Raw genomic sequence first — 17,812 nt, forward strand, 5'->3', positions numbered from 1 at the left:
TCAACAACAGGCACTCATTTGGGTTCTGTAGGCTGGAATTCCCAGTGAAGGGCCATCTCTGGCGGGGTGTTACACAGGGTGGAGGGCCTGTGAGGAAGAGTCAGGCAAAGTCACTCTTTTGCCAAGAATGCACTCTTTCAAGGACTGAGCCACTCCTGTGATACTGGGATCAGCCCCTTCAGGAGGACAGAGCCCTTCTGACCCAGTCACGGCTTAAAGCCCCACCACCATCACAGAGTACTGTTACCACGGCAACCAAACTCTGACCAGAGCAAATCTTTTGTGCCCCTCAGGGCCTGCACCTGAGCTTTTAGCAGAGCTGGAGCACCAGTAGCCCAATAATGCAAGTGCAAAACCCCAGTGCAACACAGACTCCATCCCTCCACAGGCTGTGCTGTGAACAGTTCCTCTTTATTTTCTATCACCTTCATTTCCTCTGACATCTACTGCTCCTCCCATTTGATTCACTCTACTGTTCTCTGAATTTTTTAAGATGCATAAGTTATTTTCAGCTTCCCATTTTTAAAAAAAAATGTTTTAAATTTATTTGAGAGGTAGAGTTAGAAAGGGAGAGACAGAGAAAAGATCTTCCATCTGCTGGTTCACTCCCCAAATGGCTGCAATGGCCGGAGCTGAGCTGATCTGAAGCCAGGAGCTTCTTCAGGGTCTTCCATGGGGGTGTAGGGGCTCATGCCCCTGGGCCATTTCCATTGCTTTCCCAGGCCATCAGCAGAGAGTTGGATTGAAAGAGGAGCAGCCAGGACAAAAACGCACCCATATGGGATGCCAGCACCACAGGTGGAGGCTAAGCCTACTACGCCACAGCACCAGGTCCCTCAGCTTACTTTTATACAAAATGTAGGTTCTTGAGGCTAGAGAATGTCCTCAACATGCAGCCTTAGCAGTGTTACAGGTCTGCCATCACGTGATATGACTGTCATTACGTTCTGGCTTATAACTGTATATATTTTACCTTCCCTTTTACTCTGTAATTGACTTTTGCTTAGGATTTGAACAAAACATCCACATTCCTCAACAAGAATGCATTGGAAAGTATTGGCTTTCCAGGCCAAAAATGTCAGCCTTATGAAATCTAAAGCCTCAAAATTCAGTTTTAAAAAATGAACTGTGCCAGAGTCACTGTGCACCTGCTCCCCATGTAGGACCTCTGTCCTTAATGAGTTGTACTGAGAATTAATGGTAAAACTAGTCTTCAAACAGTACTTTATACTTTGTGTGTCTGTGTGAGTGCAAGCTGTTGAAATCTTTACTTAGAGTTGGTCTTCTGTATATAAAGATAATTAAAAATGAATCTTAGTGAAAAATGGGATGGGACAGGGAGTAGGAGGTGGTACGCGAGTGGAAGTATGGGGGCGGGTATTGGGGGGAGAACCGCTATAATCCAAAAAGCTGTATCTATGAAATTTATACTTATTAAATAAAAACTTTATTTAAAAAATGAGCTGTGCAACATTTGAAAGTACAGGCTCTGGGTCTGTGTCCTGGAATGCCAGGGGTAAGGCTGGCCATTCAAGGTGGCAGCCTCTTCCATGGCCCTTTCCTCAGCCACACAGAAACCAGGCTCAGAGCCTCTGTCCAGAGCTTCCCTGCACTGGATGTGACCCAAACTCTGGTGCTGAAGGGACCTCTCCAACTCATTATGGTGCATCTGTTAGTATTTGCAGAGAACACAACTGGTCACTAGCTATGACAGTCCACTCTCACTACAACTAAAGAGCATCCTACGGCGCTGCAGCTCAATAGGCTAATCCTCCGCCTTCCAGCGCCGGCACACTGGGTTCTAGTCCCGGTCGGGGCACCAGATTCTGTCCTGGTTGCCCCTCTTCCAGGCCAGCTCTCTGCTGTGGCCAGGGAGTGCAGTGGAGGATGGCCCAAGTGCTTGGGCCCTGCACCCCATGGGAGACCAGGAGAAGCACCTGGCTCCTGCCTTCGGATCAGCACGGTGTGCCGGCTGCAGCGCACCACCCGCGGCGGCCATTGGAGGGTGAACCAACAGCAAAGGAAGACCTTTCTCTCTGTCTCTCTCTCTCACTGTCCACTCTGCCTGTAAAAAAAAAAAAATCTTAAACTTACATCCTACTCTATCTTTTCACTTTTAAAATACTAGAATGCGGGCTGGGTGCTGTGGCTCACTTGGTTAATCCTCCACCTGTGGCACCAGCATCCCATATGGGCACTGGGTTCTAGTCCTGGTTGCTCTTCTTCCAGTCCAGCTCTCTGCTGTGGCCTGGGAGGGCAGTGGAGGATGGCCCAAGTGCTTGGCCACCTTCACCTGCATGGGAGACCAGGAAGAAGCTCCTGGCTCCTCATAGCACTGGCTGTAGTGGCCATTTGGGGAGTGAACCAATGGATGGAAGACCTTTCTATCTCTCTCACTGTCTATAACTCTACCTGTCAAATAAATAAATAACTAAATCTTAAAAAAAATACAAGAACGTCACACATGGGTACTTCAAAAGTTCATGGAAATGGAAGCAGAAGATCTATTCACTGGAACACAGAAATGTTTTGAAAACCATGCAGATGGAGTATTTCGTTTCTAGGCTTAATGTGAAACAAGTGATTCCTTTCTGCATGCCTCAGCCTTGGGCCACACCCACCCCTGAGCACTGACAATTAGATGAATGAGCTTGGGTAAGTCATTTAAGCCCTCAAGATCTCAGTCAGTCTGCCTATAAAATGGGTACGACACCAAACCCTGGAGTTGCTGTGCTGATAAAATCGGAGAATCCTTGGAGATGCTCAGCACAGCTGCTGACCCAGCCTAAGCAAGACATTCAGCTGTCATTGTTCTTGTTACTGTAGAGGCCATGATTAGGCTCAGTGAGGTACGTAGATCCTCTTTAGTGCACTCTCAGCTACCGAGCATTTGTAACAGTCCCGAGACACAAGCAGAATGCAATAGAAAATGGAAAGCCTTAAGTGAGCCTGGAGGGAAAGGAAAGGACAGCTCTCTCATGAGCTCAGTGAGCGTGCATGCATGTGTGCTCTCTCCTTATATATGTGTGTCAATGGTGTATTTAAAAAACGTAAAAATATAACTTTAATTACAACATAATTAATGAATAATTTATATAAAAGGTCTCTAACATGAGTATATATACACTTCTAAGTATGTTAGCAGAGCGCTAATGAGATATAAATGCCATATAAATAAATACAGCACTTATTTGCCTTTTTCTAGCACAGCCTCCCTAAGTTCTAGTGTCCTGGAATTTAAGGTTGCCAAAATTGCTACTTTGGCATCTTATTTACAAGCTTTAGATCCACGTAATTATCTGAGGATGGAACGAGGGGTAACTTATGTTTTCTTTAAACTGATGTTTCATGTAAACTTCTGTGAGGCTGAGAACTCACATGGATGGGGTCTGTTCACCCCACCTGGTGTCCCATCTGAAGCCATGCTCTGTCTCTGATCATCAGGTCCCAGATGTCTGTGGGTAACAGGCCTGTTCCTGCAAGCAGGAACTCCCACATTCAGCTCCCACGCAACTTTTCCTTTTAAGTTTAGAGACAGAGGTGGAGAGAATTCCCACCTCTGATTCACTCCCTAAATTCCCACAATGGCTGGGGCTGGGGCTGGGGCAGGCCATGCCAGGAGCAGGACTCAATCCACATTTCCTATGTGGTTGATAGAAACCTGATTCCTTGAGCCATCAGCACAGCCTCCCAAGGTCTACATTGGTGGGAAGCTGGAATCCGGAGTTGGGCCCAGGAATTGAACTCAGAAACTCTGAAGTGGGATACAGGCATCTTAAGTGTAAAGCTAAATGCCCACTCCCTTCCAGGTATATTTTGATCTCAAATGCACTTGAAAAATATCGCAGTTATCTTCCAACATAACAATCAGATTTCTTATCATTAGTAAGCCTTGCTATTGTGGTTACAGTGGTGAGGATCATTTAATGGAACACAAAATTTAGGAAAATGGGGCTGGGTTTGTCTATTTGTATGACTTTCAGGAAACTAACTTGGTTACACACACACCCATACATACTCCATGCATTATACTGAGAACATTAGGTAACAGTGTACAAAATTGCAGCTATGTAGGATCAGTAAGTTTAGAGACCTAACCTATAGCATGATGAAAGGGGGAGAGGGAGAGGGGGAGGGGAAGAAAACACATAAAAGAGTATTGGGTATACTTACCTACTTTAACATAGTAATTGTGCTTTTAGCACTGCATCCTCAGGAAATATTTTAAATTCAGAGAAAGAGTTATTTTCAGAGATATTTAGTGTACTCTCATTTATAAAAATAAGCACTGAAAAAAATCTGAACATTCAACAACTGCTAAGTAATTTATACTATTCCCATCTGTTAGAATATTATGTAGCCATTAAAGTGGTTTATAAAGAATCAGTAATAACACATACAGTGAAATAAAATGTGAGTAAAAAAAATCATAATTAGGTAAAAGTAACCAGGCAGAGTGAAAGACAGAAAGAAAATGGGCTTAAATGTGTGTTATTGCTCATCTTTGGATGGTGAGGCTATGAATAACGCTTTGGTTCTTCCCTTTCTGTTTACATTCCAAATTTTATAAAATAAAGAATTCTCTGAAACAGTAGCCTGTGCTTTAAAAAGGAAAGAGACAAAAGCCCAGGCAGTCAATGGGAAAAGAGTATGTACTTTCTCCTCTCTGTCTTGACCCTTCAAAGGTCCCCACCAAAACTTCCCCTGGAAAGGTGAGTGTGTGTTGCTGCCCATGAGGCCCAGTGCTCCACATCTAGCTCACTACAGTCTTGCATTTAGACAGTTGGGAAAGGGTTCTACTCTTTTCTAGCCCCAGCTCTCCAAACACTCAAGGAACCCTGGACTAAACAGAGTAAAAGCAATGATTCTGGCCCAATTCCACTCCATTCCTTCAGTCACCACTGTACAACCCTGATGCAAAACAGGATAAAATTTCTCACTCATCAGTCTTTTTCACACGAGAACTCAAACAGTCTCACAAATGGCCTAGGATTCCAAAGCAGTAAACCTGTCCAGTCCAATGGAGCATACTGTTGAAAATACCAACTGTGATTTGAGGAGGCTGACGACAAACTCTTGGGAACACTCAAGGAACAGCACAACTCACTATCACAATTGACCCAATGGCTGTCCTAAAAGCTAACTTCAAGTTCCCTTCCTACACACCTGATACTTGTAACACATTTGCCTCTGCTCCCCAAGCCAAAGGCATCCCTTGGACAGCTAACATTTCTGCAAACTGATGTCTATTTGTAGCAATTTGGTTTATTATCAGTGGTTCAGGGACAATTTAGAGCAGACTTTGGCAGCCTCTTACGATAACAATCTGCCCCCGTTGTGTTCCTTATGGAAGACACCTGCTTTGCCAGGAAGATATATTAGCTGTGGATGACTGAGTAAGAACATGATTAAGATGTCAAAGTTTCTACTGGATCCTGCTGGGCCTGCACATACTAAATCGCAGGGCTGTCTGTTTCCTGTGTGGGCCACAGTGCCTGTCCAAAGGGGCTTAGTTCCTTCATACATTTAGTCAATAATGTCACAGGTCACTAGGGAAAAAAAAAAAAACAAAAAAACAGGCTCTGAGGTGATGACTTCATCCTTGATCCTCTCCAGAAGAGTTTTTTTTTCCTTTTTTTTTTAAGATTTATTTATTTATTTGAAAGGCATAGTTACAGGGAGGCAGAGGCAGAGAGAGACAGAGAGAGAGGTCTTTCATCCACAGGTTCACTCCCCAAATGGCCACAACGGCCCAAGCTGCATTGATCCAAAGCCAGGAGCTTCTTCTGGGTCTCCCATGTGGGTACAGGGGCCCAAGGACTTGGGTCATCGTCTGCTGATTTCCCAGGCCACAGAAGAGAGCTGGATCAGAAGTGGAGCAGCTGGGACTTGAACCAGCATCCATATGGGATGCCGGCATTGCAAGCGGCGGCTTTACTTGCTACACCACAGCGCAGGCCCCATCCAGAATTCTAACCGAACACAGCCTGGAGTCAGGCCGTAGCTAAAACAGCTCCCAGAAGACTCAACACAGCTAGAACTGATGAGGGCTTCCTAAGGGCCCACACTTGTTTCAATTTGGGTTCATCTGGGACAGAGGCTTTTGTCTATTGATAGCCAAGATGATAAACATAGTACAACTCACATAAAAAAATAAAGTTAAAATAAAAAGAATTTTAAAAATGATAAAAAGAAATGTGTCACATACTTGCATCTCCTCATTAGAGGCTGGCTTCTCTGGAGGTAGAGGAGGATGTATGTGAGATTTTCTGAGGCAGCAGGTTTTTTCTCTCTATTCACTATGCTAGCCTTGCCCATCAAGGAATATTCCAATTATAAACACAGAGAGGGGCCAGCACTGTGGTATAGTGGATAAAGCTGCCCCTTGCAGTGCCGGCATCCCATATGGATGCTGGTGCAAGTCCCAGCTGCTCCACTTCTGATCCAGCTCTCTGCTATGCCCTGGGAAAGCAGTAGAAGATAGCCCAAGTCCTTGGGCCCATGTACCCACGTGGGAGACCTAGAAGAGGCTCCTGGCTCCTGGCTTTGGATCAGTGCAGCTCCAGCCATTACGGCCAACTGGGGAGTGAACCAGCAAATGGAAGGCCTCTCTTTCTCTCTCTCTCTCTCTCTTTCTCTGCCTCTCTTTCTCTCTGTGTGTAACTCTGACTTTCAAAGAAATAAATCAGTCTTTAAAAAAAAAAAAAACACACAGAGAACATCAGATGGAAAAAAAAATGGTGGGAGAAAGAAGGGAAGGGAATGATTCTTGATCTTGGTCTCGTCCTCATTCTCATCACTGCCCAAACTACCCAGGGACTGTGGCTGCTCAGCCCCAAGGCCTATCACCCCCCTTTTATACAGATCTGGTTTGGTGCAAAGGGCACAAGGATTTCGTTCATATACACAGACCACAAATTTGGCTCTGAAGCTTATGAGCTGCAGGACCTTCATCTCTATGACCATCGGATGCAATCCTACACCTTGAAGCATGCACTAATCAAATTATACCCTCCAGGCCAGACCACAGCTCACTAGGCTAATCCTCCGCCTGCGGCGCTGGCACTCTGGGTTCTAGTCCCTGTTGGGGCACCGGATTCTGTCCCTGTTGCTCCTCTTCCAGTCCAGCTCTCTGCTGTGGCCCAGGAAGGCAGTGGAGGATGGCCCAAGTGCTTGGGCCCTGAACCCGCATGGGAGACCAGGAGGAAGCACCTGGCTCCTGGCTTCGGATCAGTGCAGCATGCCAGCTGTAGCGGCCATTTGGAGGATGAACCAACGGAAGGAAGACATTTCTCTCTCTCTCTCTCACTGTCTAACTCTGCCTGTCAAAAAATAAATAAATAAAATTATAACCTCCAAAAAACATCTGGTAATGTCTCAATAGATATGAGCTGCCTCTTTCTTCACTTACAAGGTCATTCAGGTCTCAGCTCAACTGCCATCTCCTCAAAAGAGCCTCCTGTGTCCCCAGCCACCACCCTCCTCACTCAGGAGCACATCGCTGCCTTACTCATCTATCTGACCACTCGTCTGTTTTCTGCCTTGCCAGCCACAAAGAGCTCTACAAGGACAGGACACTTGACCTTGTTGGCCACTGTGCACAGGGACTGGAGCTGTTGCTTAGAAACGGTGGAGCTCATACACTTTTCTTGGATGGATGAGGCCTAAGCACGGGCTCTAGCTGAGAAGACCTCACAGTGTGTAGAGAAGTGTGGATGAGGGCCTCAGGAAGGCCTCACGAGCATGCTGTGGCCGGCCAGCTCAGCAGGCGGCCCACCGCTCAGGGAACAGCTCCTAAGCACAGAACTCACTTTGGTGCTGGTGTGCCACCGCCATGCCTCAGGCTTCTGGGACACAGCTGGGCGAGCCGAAAAGCCGCCGCCCAGTGGGTTCATGCAGAGCACACTCCCGCTCCGCACCCCTCACAGGACAGCCAAGGGCTCCCTGGATAAATCCAGAGTGACAGCGAAGAGCAGGAGGAATCCTTCTTAGAAGGGAGAATTGGAAACTCTGAGAGCCAACTCCGTGTGTTCCCAGCCACAGAGACCTAGACTTGGGCATATGCCACACACACCTTCTGTCTAGTTGGGCACCAGTCCTAGCCTCAGTTATCAGCTTCCTCTTAACATTTCTTTGTTGGAAAAGAAAGAAAAATCTATCTTTGATAAAAGAGTTTGTGTTCCTTAGAGAAAACTGAAAATCATGATTTTTAAACCTCATTAGTAATCCAAATAAATAAAGGACCATGTCCCTCAAAAATTAGAACAATTAAAATAAGTTTCCATACTAAAGCATGGTAAAATGGCATACTCATACACTACCATTGAGAGAACTGGGGAGAGTGTTTCGCCTGGAAGTTAAGATTCCTGCATCCGGGGCCAGCATCATGGGGTACCAGGTAAAACCACCATCTATGATGCCAGCATCTCATATGGGCACCAGTTCATGCTCCAGTTCCTCTACTTCTGATTCAGCTTCCTGCTAACGGCCTGGGGAAAGCAGCTGAGGATGGCCAAAGTGCTTGGGCCCCTGCACCCAATGGGAGACCAGGAAGAAGCTCCTGGCTTCAGTCTGATCGAGCTCTGGCAGCTGCAGCCATCTGGGGAGTGAACCAGCAGATGGAAGATCTCTCACTCTCTCTCTTCTCTCTCCCTCCCTCCCTCTCTTTGTGTGTGTGTGTTTGTGTGTGTGTGTGTGTTCCTCTAACTCTTCCTTTCAAATAAAATAAATCTTTGGGGGGGAAAAGATGCCTGTATTTCACATAGGGATACCTGAGCTTTATTCCCAGTTCTGGCTCTTGATTCCATTTTTCTGCTAATGTGCACTTTGAGAGACAGCGGCGATGGTTCAAGTAACTGCATTCCTGGCACTCACGTGGAAGGCCTGGGTTGTGTCTCAGCCCCTGGCTTCAGCCCTGGCCCAACCCCAGCTGCTGTAGACATTTTGGTAGTGAACCAGCAGATGAGAGCTCTCTGCCTCTCAAATATATAAAGAAAATATGGAAAGGAGTTTTGAATCTTATAAATATTTGCATCGGTCTGCCACTTATGGTTGTACAGGTTGAGTTTTGAACAACTCCAAGGGGCGCTACTCTCCTTGCAAGAATTATAGATGTAGTTATTGAGACAATTTTCCTGTAGGTGGCAGTCAAGTTCCTGGTGGAAATGGCACCTTATTATAATTTGCACAAGTTACTTTTCAGCTGCTGGTAAGGGTAATTTACAAACATGAACACTGTGGCTCCATTTCCATGAAATTCACACTAAGAAAAAAAATTTCCTGATGTGGGAAATGTTTTATACGCAAAGATGTTCATCACAGCATTATTCAATAATTGCAAACAACCTAAATGTCCAAGAGTAAGGAAATGATTAAAGCAACTGTGTACACACAATTGATATTTATGAATAGCTTATAATAACAGGGAAAAGCTGCTGTGTTACCATTATAACTTTATACCTGGGGATAGAAAATTGTGTATACAGCCATGATTACTCTATGTAAAACAAACACAAACCTTTAAAAGCTGTTCAAAATAAATTTGTAGGATAGTAAAAAGCTAAAATATTAGCAGCAGTTCTTTGGGGATGTAGTGTTACTAATTCTATTTTTGTCTCTCTAATTTACTATATTTTCTAAATATTTTAATGAGCATGTATTCATTTTATACTGAAATCTCCACAAATAAATTTCTAGAAGCAGAGAATAGTCAGAAATTAGAGGCAGAATTCAAACCTTTCAATATTCTGTTGCTGAGACATGAAGACACTGAAACACCTGATGTAGCATTTCAGCATTTGGGGGAGATGTTTCAGGATCTAATCCAAGATAATCCTTTTACACCACCACCCACAGAAAAGGAACCACAGGCATGGAAACCTCAAAAGGAGGAGAGCAAGAGCCTGTGTCGTCAAGAGTAAAAGATATTACTATTGCCTGTGCCTCATGTCTCAGTGCAGAGCCTCAAGGAACAGAGTAGAAAAGGCCTCCTGCCCATCAGCATGGGGTTCAAGGTTAGGAATACACCCAAATATTCCCCACCTCACAGCCAGCAGGGACAGCAATCGTGAACTGAGAACAAGTTTCTTAGAACACTGATCATCATATGCTCACTGTCTCTACATTTATACCCATGACATAGATGAAGATGTTAGACAGTTGAGACTAAAATAATCTGTTTTATTTGCCCAGGACTCTGCTCTCAGGCAGAAGGGCACCTGTGAAAGCCTTAAAGGTTGGGAAAGTTCCCCTATGACAACCGTACATCTCAGGCTCATCTCTCCTCACTCTTCCCACTGGGCCTAACCCAGCTAAACAGAACACGAATAGCCAAACAGAATCAATAGCCTACACTACTCATGGGCACCAGGAAATCCTGCCCAAATCGAGGGCCTGCCTGCCACAGGCCAGTCAGGTGTATTTTTCCCATAATCTCCAATACATGTCTTCCATGTGGCCTCTGACTTGTTTCAAACAGCTGCTTGGATCAGAGTGCTGTTGGGGATCCTATGCACTTGCTTATTCTAACTGATACTGGCACCTACTCTCATGCTCCCAAGAAGCTGCTGAGGCTTGACTTCAAATGATAGAAAGCATTTCAGTCCACAACACTGGTGCCAGCCTTTAGGTCACTACCAAGAGACTGCCACTGCCATGCTTCTTCCACTAAATCACTGATGCATTCTTGTTTTTTTGTTTTTTTAGTTTTTTTAACTTTTATTTAATGAATATAAATTTCCAAAGTATGGCTTATGGATTACAATGGCTTCCCCCCCCCATAACGTCCCTCCCACCTGCAACCCTCCCCTTTCCCACTCCCTCTCCCCTTCCATTCACATCAAGATTCATTTTCGATTCTCTTTATATACAGAAGATCAGTTTAGCATACATTAAGTAAAGATTTCAACAGTTTGCTCCCACACAGAAACATAAAGTGAAAAATAATAGATGATTTTTTAAATGATGATGAAATCAGATCAGACCTATTGTCATGTTTAATCCCAGTGAGAGTCAAGTTGGGAATTGATAATTTCTTCTTTTTTTTTTTTTTTACAGAAGATCAGTTTAGTATACATTAAGTAAAGATTTCAACAGTTTGCACCCCCATAGAAACACAAAGTGAAATATATATACTGTTTGAGTACTCGTTATAGCATTAAGTCTCAATGTACAGCACATTAAGGAAAGAGATCCTACATGAGGAGTAAGTGCACAGTGACTCCTGTTGTTGACTTTACCAATTGACACTCCTGTTTATGGCATCAGTAATCTCCCTATGCACCAGTCATGAGTTTCCAAGGCTATGGAAGCCCCTTGAGTTCTCTGACTCCTATCTTGTTTAGACAAGTTCATAGTCAAAGTGGAGGTTCTCTCCTCCCTTCAGAGAAAGGTACCTCCTTCTTTGAAGACCTGTTCTTTCCACTGGGATCTCACTCACAGAGATCTTTCATTTAGGTTTTTTTTTTTTTTTTTTTTTTTTTTTGTTTTGTTTTGTGTTGTTTGCCAGAGTGTCTTGGCTTTCCATGCCTGAAATACTCTCATGGGCTTTTCAGCCAGATCCGAATGCCTTTAGGGCTGATTCTGAGGCCAGAGTGCTGTTTAGGACATCCACCATTCTATGAGTCTGCTGAGTATCTCACTTCGCATGTTGGATCACTCTCCCCTTTATTTATTCTATCGGTTAGTATTAGCAGGTACTAGACTTGTTTATGTGCTCCCTTTGACTCTTAGTCCTTTCATTATGATCAATTGTGAACAGAAATTGATCACTTGGACTAGTGAGATGGCATTGGTACATGCCACCTTGATGGGATTGAATTGGAATCCCCTGGTATGTTTCTAACTCTACCATTTGGGGCAAGTCAGCTTGAGCATGTCCCAAATTGTACATCTCTTCCCTCTTATTCCCACTCTTATGTTTAACAGGGATCGCATTTCAGTTAAATTTCAACACTTAAGAATAACTGTGTATTAATTACAGAATTAAACCAGTCATATTAAGTATAACAGACCAAAAAAAAAACTACTAAGAGGGATAATATATTAAGTTGTTCATTAACAGTCAGGGCTATGCTGATCAAGTCACCGTTTCTCATAGTGTCAATTTCACTTCAACAGGTTTCCTTTTTGGTGTTCAGTCAGTTGTCACCGATCAGGGAGAACATATGGTATTTGTCCCTTTGGGACTGGCTTGTTTCACTCAGCATGATGTGTTCCATGCTGAGTGATGCATTCTCCTAAGTATCCCTGCATCTACAAGGTGTCAGGCGTGTGCTAGTCTCTGGATTCTGTGGTGACTCTCCTCAGCAATGTCAAAGCCCCTGCCCTCAGGGAAGCTGCATTCCAATCAGATAAGGAGAGGATTCACACAATTATCCTCAGGGGATATGTTCCAAGACTTCCCCAGTGGATGCCTGAAACTTCAGATAGTTTAATAACCTGTATAGGTTTTCATAACTGAGACTAATATGGCTATGCAGTGACTAACAGGAGGGTAGTTTATACAATGTGGATACACTAGACAAAGGGATGATTCACTTCCCAGGCAAGACAGAGGATGATGGTGTGAGATCCTATTGTACTACTCATGGCAGTGTACAATTTAAAACTTACAAATTGGTTCTTTGCACAATTCTTCCTTTAATATTTTTGGACTGCTGTTGAGTATAAGTAACTGAAACATCAGAAAGCTAAACCACAGGTAAGGAGGGACTACAGTAAATAATAATTACAGATTTGGGCAAATACCATGAAGAAATTAAGAAGGATGATAAATTCAACAGGAGATATTTATCTGAACTGGAGGATGGGAATGAGCCAGTCATTCTAGCAGCTCTGACTTGGAGCTTTTCTAGCTGAGCTAAAATTTCTCATGCCCTATAAACAAAACTGAACCTTAAGGTCAGATTGAGAATCCTGACCTTGGCCAAGTGCTGCTCTTTGTTCCGCTTTCTCATTGAGTTCAAAGGTTATTGCTGCTGAGAGAACTGTCATGAGGAAGTAACCAAACGATTGAAATAAGCATGAAGAGGGGTCATCCTACAATTCCCTCAACAACTGCTCTCACACTTTGGAAACAATCACATGAGAGCTATCATCATTACAGTCTACCCACAGATTCCAACAGGATTTCTGGATAAGGCCCAGGAATCTGAATTTTTAACATGCAATCCCAAGTGATTTTGATGTAAGTGGTCCATGGGCTGTATATTGAGAAACAGTGCTCAGAAAGCGGAAAAATTATGTTAACATTAGGTAAATTATTAGTATTACAATGCTTTGGGGGAATGGCAAAGAGCTTAGTCGAGAGCATAGGACCTGGAGTCTTGAAAATACAATTCAAGTCTTTGCTCTGTGTACTGTGACTTCAGCCTCAGCTTTTTTATTTGTAAAATAGAGCAAAGAAAGATATCTGTCCCATTGTGAAGACAAAGGGGAATAATGTTTTATTGTGAAGATACAATGAGATTCTGTCTCAAGGCATTTAGCTAGGGTCTGGCACATGTTAAGTATTCAAGAAATGGATATTCTTGATGATGGTGGTGGTAGTGGTGGTGGGATTGCAGGAGGAATACTTAAACCCACATTTGGTTTCAAACAAGCATTGCTCATTTTGGATGTATTGTATGTTTCCCAGAGGAAGCACGTTCCCACTGAAGCTTCCAGTCTGGAAAGAAAGGGCTAAGGAATGACAGGACAGAAAACAAAGACATGAGGCATTGTCCAGAGTCCAAATGTTGCAGAAAATGACAGATTACACTTAGCCTCCCTTGTTCTACAGGGGAAATGCCCAATACCCCCAATGGATGCCTGAAAGCATGGGTAATATCAAACTTATATATGCAAGACTGTTTTTTTCACATATATATATATATATATGCCTCTAATAAAGTTAAATTTATAATTTAAGTACAATTAAGAGATTAATAATGGCTAGTAAGAAAATATAACAATTATCACAATAAACTGCAATAAAAGTTATGTGCATATTCTCTCTCTCAAAATGCTTTAATTCTGCATTGCACTTCAGTAATATTTTCAGATCATAGTTGCCCTAAGTTATGGAAAGTACAAAAAGCAAAGCTGAAAGTAATGAAGACTACTGTAGCCAAAATCAGACAGAATCATCACATGGACTGTGTTGTCTGCCAAGCACTAAGTTCCTTCTCTCTTAGTCTAAAGAGCCTTGTTTGGGGACAGCTGTTTAGCCTAATGGTTAAGAAACATCCATGTGCCTGGGTTCAGTTCTCAGTTTTGGCTCCCAACTCCAGCTTCCTACCACAGCAGATCTTGGGGAATAGCTCACATGATGGGGTCCTGCCACCCCTGAAAGAGACCTGGATGCAGTTCCTGGCTCCTGGCTTCACCTTGGTCCAAGCCAGGTTATTATAGGGATTTGGAGGGAAACCATGGGAATGCAGACCCTGAAGCAGGCCTGATAACCAGAGTTGGAGGTCAGGGCTGGTCAGGGAATCAGCTTTCTGATCAAGCTTCAGAACTCCTGTTGGAGTTTTTGGGACAGAACTTCTGCCGCCGGTCAGGCCAGTTAGTGCCTGGGGGACATGTGTGTCACAGTGGGAAAAAGTCTTCTCAATAAAAAACCCAGAGGCAACACAACAGAGAGGTATGAAAAGAAATGTCAGTGTCCTCATGATGCTTTTGAGCTTTTAGCTATTTGTTGATAATATTTTGATCTTTTGAATCTATTTCTATCTGAGTCAATTCTATTCCCTGAATTCCACCTTACAGAAACCACTAAATCCCATCCCCATTTGTTTTAACCTAAACTATATTCCCACCTAATATAGGAAGTATAGAGAATGAAAACAACAAAGAAGCAAACGCACAGTTAAGCTCTTGCATATCACAAACTTTGTACAAGCACCTGTGTGTATGCACACTCATAGATTTACGTGTCCTCCACACCTAGACATAGATTTAAGATGTTTTCACACCAAAATACACTTACCTTTTAATTCTGTTGTCCACATTTTCAAGTGTCTGTGTGTGTGTTTGTGTGTGTGTGTGTGTAAGAAGTTGAGCAGAAAATATTTAAATTTTCAGTTAAGGCTGACATTGTGGCATAGTGGGTTAAGCCCTTTCTTGCAATACCATCATCCCATATGTGAGGACAAGTTTGAGTTCCAGCTGTTCTGCTTCTGATCTAGCTCTCTGCTAATTAGTGCTTGGGAAGACACTGAAAGGTAGCTCAAGTACTGTGGTCCCTGAGAGCTTCATTGGAAAAATCAGATGGATTCTTAGCTCTGGTCAGTCAGGCCCTGCCCTGGCTATTGCAGCCATTTATGAATGAGCCAGCAGATAGAAGCTTTTTAATAAATTTTCATTTCAGCTTCTCAACAAACTAGAGAAAAAAATCATAACCCATAGGGTTGCAACCAGCTGGGGAATAAACTAGTGGATGGAAGATCTAATGATCTCTCTCTGAAATTCTTTCAAATAAAAATAAATCTTAAAAAAATCATTACCCACAATGACAGATACTAAGTTGCATTCAATGAAGAGAAAGATTTGGTTAGTGTTCTTACTGATGGAACTCAAGCGCAGTTGACTGGACTTCAACACTCAGACTTTGACACCAGCAGGGACTGTGCCAGGCCAATGCCAGAAGCCTGGAACTCCAACCAGGTTTCCCACATGGGTGCAAGGACCCAATTCCTTGGGCCATCTTCTGACTGCTTTCCCAGACACATTAGCAGAGAGCTGGATCAGAAGTGGAGTAGCCAAGACTCAAATCAGCACTCCAAATATGGGATGCCAGCTTAGCCCTCTGGGAAACCAAGCTGGCCCACAGAATGAAGAACTTTAAGTAATTTTGAAGAATTGATCTTGGAAAAAAAATTTTAAAAATGTGACACTTGAGTTTGACTAAGGATTGCACACTCACAGACAGACATGGAAACTTCTCTACAGCCCATGTCTGGAGGAGGTTAAGGATGGAATAGGGGCAGGGTTGCTGCTGCCTGTTTCAGTTGGGTAAAGAGGGAATAAATAAAGGCCTTTGGCTTCTTACATTTATGACTCGATGTGATCCTGTGGCAACAGATAAATAAGGAATGAATATAGCTCCTTTGCAGTAAATATCTCAGCAGTTCAGTAATATCAATGTTCAAGGTCATTACTTCCTCTACATTCTTCCCTGGCCCACCTTAACACTGGCCAAGCTGCACAGCTATAAGAAATCCCAGAGACTGCACATCAGTCTTGGTCTCCCCTAAATCCTACCCTCCACAGTCTAACTGCAGCTCTTCTCTTTAACCCTGTCCCCTAGATTCAACTATACCACTCTTGAACCTAGCCAGAATGGCTACAGATCCCAGCATGGCTCTTGCTCAAAATGGATGAAGACAAACACACAGGCCATGAACCCCTATCCTAGGTGGACTGGGAGTCCCAAACACAAGGAGCCACCAATGCAAGAGTAGTGTAAGCCACTTCTCAGAGGGAACCAGCTCAAGGTTCCTGCCCAGGTAGAGCCATCACCTGCCAGTGGCAGGGCTGTAATAAAAGGTTCTAGACCAAGCAGGAAGGCATCCCCAGAGCCTCTCACACCTGACACAAAGCCCCTGATCTTTCAGATATGAAACCACAATCAAGGACTGCTAAATCTGGAGGCAATTTCCCCACTCCTCTTTGGGATGGCATTCCAAGACTTGGGGACCAATTGTGGCCAAACACAAAGAAGGGATGACAAGGAGGGTACTTTATCTGCGTCTGCATGTCATTCTATATGGAGCAGTCCTATCCTCCTCTGTTCAAGCCAAGACCTTGGGAGCTGGAGCCTAGGCATTGCTATCATGGATTGGGCCTTCTTGTTCTTTCTTCCACATGTCACCAACTAAAATGATTTGGGGAAGTTAAGCCTTCACCTGCCAAGATGGCATCCCATATGGGCACCAGTTTGAACCCCAGCTGCTCTATTTCCAATCCAGCTGCTAATGCTTCTGGAAAAGCAGAAGATGGTCCAAGTACTTTAATCCCTGCCACCCATGTGGCAGACCTGAAAGAAGCTCCTAGCTCCTGACTTCAGCCTGGCCCAGCCCTGGCTTTTTGTGGCCAACTGGGGAGTGAACCAAGGGATGGAAGATCCCTGTGTCTTCCTTTCTCTCTGTAACTCTGCCTTTCAAATAAACAAATCTTTTAAAAAATTTTCTTTAAGAATGATTTTGACTGCTTTGCTGTGGCCAATGGATATGAGAACAAGTAGGTGAATATGCTTTTACAAAACTCTATAAATTGCCTATGATTCAAGCTATTGATATGCCTAAGTTAGAGCCATTTTTTCCAGCTGAGAATAACAACAAAATCTGAGGCATGCCTTTCTGCAGCTGGGAGATGGAAAGGGAGGAAAGAGAGCTGAAATATTTGTTAATCACCCTTTTGGTACCAGGCACTTGACAGATGCTTTATATTGATTATTGCATATAATCCTCCCAAAGACACCTGTGATATAGGATTAATTATTTCTGGCCGGCGCCATGGCTCAATAGGCTAATCCTCCGCCTGCGGTGCCAGCACCCCGGGTTCTAGTCCCTGTCAGGGCACTGGATTCTGTCCCGGTTGTCCCTCTTCCAGGCCAGCTCTCTGCTGTGGCCCGGGAGTGCAGTGGAGGATGGCCCAAGTGCTTGGGCCCTGCACCCCATGGGAGACCAGAAGCACCTGGCTCCTGGCTTCGGATCAGCACGGTGCGCCGGCCGCGGCAGCCATTGGAGGGTGAACCAACGGCAAAGGAAGACCTTTCTCTCTGTCTCTCTCTCACACTGTTCACTCTGCCTGTCAAAAATAAATAAATAAA

The 17,812-nt window shown here is 43.9% G+C and overlaps 1 long non-coding RNA gene across 11 annotated transcripts in view; it reads right to left on the bottom strand.

Moving 5' to 3' along the window:
• LOC149122102 (uncharacterized) overlaps positions 1–17,812 on the bottom strand; it is a 140,324-nt gene that overhangs the window by 85,303 nt on the left and 37,209 nt on the right. The gene's annotated exons all lie outside the window — the stretch shown is intronic.

This window comes from Oryctolagus cuniculus, chromosome 15 (genome assembly GCF_051225735.1).
Source record: "Oryctolagus cuniculus isolate XC-2025 breed Fujian yellow rabbit chromosome 15, ASM5122573v1, whole genome shotgun sequence".
In the NCBI taxonomy this organism is placed as follows: Eukaryota; Metazoa; Chordata; class Mammalia; order Lagomorpha; family Leporidae; genus Oryctolagus; species Oryctolagus cuniculus.